Below are 2612 nucleotides of genomic sequence, written 5' to 3' on the forward strand. Positions count from 1 at the left end.
TTATAAAGTAATAACTACGCATACCTATGCATAATTTTTTTTTTTTTTTTTTTATTAATTTAAGCCGCAACAACTAAGGTTATTGGCATAACCCTATGCATAATGTTATATTATATAATTATAATAATAAGTAGAAGTGGTTTTGACCACGTTACAGAATAACGTTTTATTTTTTGTTTTCTTGCATTATTTTCGTTGTATTATTATAAAAATAAATATTGTATTTTGGTCGAATACTTGAAACCAAATTTGTAAATGTTTTCTTTTTAAAAAAAAATTCTATATACGTAATCTATACCTAGAGATATACAATAAAAGTAGGTACGCGTTGAGTGAAATTACTATATACACATAAAGATCTTGACGGAAGATGTTGCCTTATTTGTTAGGAACTAATTGTATACTTTATAATTTATTGTAATATCTACCCTGTATACCTACCCATTATCCTCTCAAAGAAAAAAAAATGAAAAAAAAAACAAAAAATAAATAACAGAATTCTGAGAGTAATATTTTCAACTCTTAATCGGGTTTTTCATGGTCACTTTTTGGAAAATTGAATGTATTCATGGGAACTTCAGGAGTCGGCGAAACCGAGGTCTGTGCCTGCAGTCACCGATGACGGGATGAAGAGATGGAATGGCTCGATCTATCGTAAATGTCATTCGAGGATTTAAATTTTTTCGTCCATCGGTGTGTAGTAGAACATTAAAATACAAAATTGTTTTTATTTTCACCGTGGCAGGTGTGCCTGTAGGTACCTATGGATTGCTGGCGAAGGAAACGCGGAATAAGAACATGGCGACATATTATACGTACATATTGTGAGAGACTTGCGGAGGTTAAAAAAGATTAAGTCGACCGCCGCCTTTAGTTGAGTGGCGGGGAACAAAGGGACAAAGCCTATACATACATACATCCGCACTTTACACTTATATATTATACGTGTGCAGTTGTGGCGTTGGACGCGCCGTCGCCTCTGCGCCGTCGATAAAAGATCAGTTCGAAACGTCCGCTGGGATGAAATTGATGACCGCAATTCCCAAACTACAAATAAGTTCTGGCAAAATGGCCGATATAAACTTGTAATGTCTACAACGTATTTTATACATATATATATATATAAATGTATATACCATTTATATATAAAGTTGAAACGGTCGCGGAATGATCGTCGTCGGCGGCGGCGGCTGGGTCGGGTGGGAAAGGGGGCATTGTGCATTCATACAATCATACGATATGGATAGGCGCGTGTACGGGCGTATATACGTGAGCCGTATATTTCCCCAGATACCATCTCATATTTTATTCCACGGCGGACAGTAGCGTGGAAGAAGAAGAAGAGAGGAAAAACCGCGGTCTCCCGCAACAGATTGTCCCGGACCGGGTGGCGGGGGTGTCGGAAATCAAACACAATATGAATTATTATTTATATTTATATATTATTTTCAACCACGACGTTACGCGCGCGTATACAATACCTATACCTATCGAATATAACGTATAGACGTGTAAATAAAATATCAACATATATATTTTGATCATATTATTACTATTATGTTCCTCGGCATTCTTCCTTTTTGTGTTTCTTCGCATTCCATGCGCAACGACTCGTTAGGGAAAGGCGCCAATGCGGATCCCTCTTCTCTAATTTTGACTTTTAACATTTAATTACAGTTCTATGATTATTTTGGACGGTATCTTATTTGTAATTCGTAAATACGAAACCTAAACATGTACCTGTGTACATTGTGTTAATTTAATTGGGTACGTGCCCGTAAACATATTAAAAAAATAAATATTCTGTCACTATGTTAAAGGTACCAATATATTATAGTTATAACGGGGTTACGCGTTTGGATTTAAAAAATCGTCTTAATTCAATGATTATCGACATGTATTATATATTAATTTAAATGCTTCTTTTTTCGTTGTATGTATTTATATGGGTATTAAAAAAATAATGTCTACCATTTACAATTAATATTAACCTACCCATTTAACAGAATGTGCCCACCGTGTTTTTCCGTTTTTCGTATCGCCCTATCATGACAATAAAGCAAGCACAGAGGTTAGTTCACTCTGTTGCAGGATCTATTCTTATTTCCTGTACACGGTCTTGTAGCTTTTGAACACGAGTCGTATTTCAAATTGAATTTTTAATATTAATTTTGATACCTAATCTGCGCCAAGACAGAAAACGAAATGGTAATCTGTGACACACCAGGCCTTGAGCGCGGCCGTAGGTTTATTTGCTCGACCCTGATTATATGAGTACTGATAATAATATAATCAACAGTAGACTTAATTGATATTGTTCTTAACATATATTCCAACTGTTTCCGTGGTGTAGCGGTTATCACATCTGCCTAACACGCAGAAGGTCCCCAGTTAGATCCTGGGCGGAAACATTAATTTTTTGCGTTTTTTCTCCGAGTTTATTAAGAAATTGTTTTGTTTACGAACATTATAATTTTGAGTTCACAGCATAGCATGCATGCATACAATGATGTGTGTTTTTTTTTCAAAAAATATTTAAACTACCCACCCAGAAGACAAAATTAGATAGATTTTAAACAACGAATAATGATTAGATTGTATAGAATGATTGT

The 2612-nt window shown here is 35.0% G+C and overlaps 1 non-coding gene across 1 annotated transcript; it reads left to right on the forward strand.

The window, feature by feature from the left end:
* Nucleotides 1-2338: 2338 nt before the first annotated feature.
* On the forward strand, nt 2339-2411 carry Trnav-aac. The gene has a single exon. It is a non-coding gene; the product is annotated as a tRNA-Val (tRNA).
* The last annotated feature ends 201 nt before the right edge of the window (nt 2412-2612 follow it).

The sequence above is a fragment of the Myzus persicae genome, unplaced genomic scaffold (assembly GCF_001856785.1).
Source record: "Myzus persicae strain clone G006 unplaced genomic scaffold, MPER_G0061.0, whole genome shotgun sequence".
NCBI classification, from domain to species: Eukaryota; Metazoa; Arthropoda; class Insecta; order Hemiptera; family Aphididae; genus Myzus; species Myzus persicae.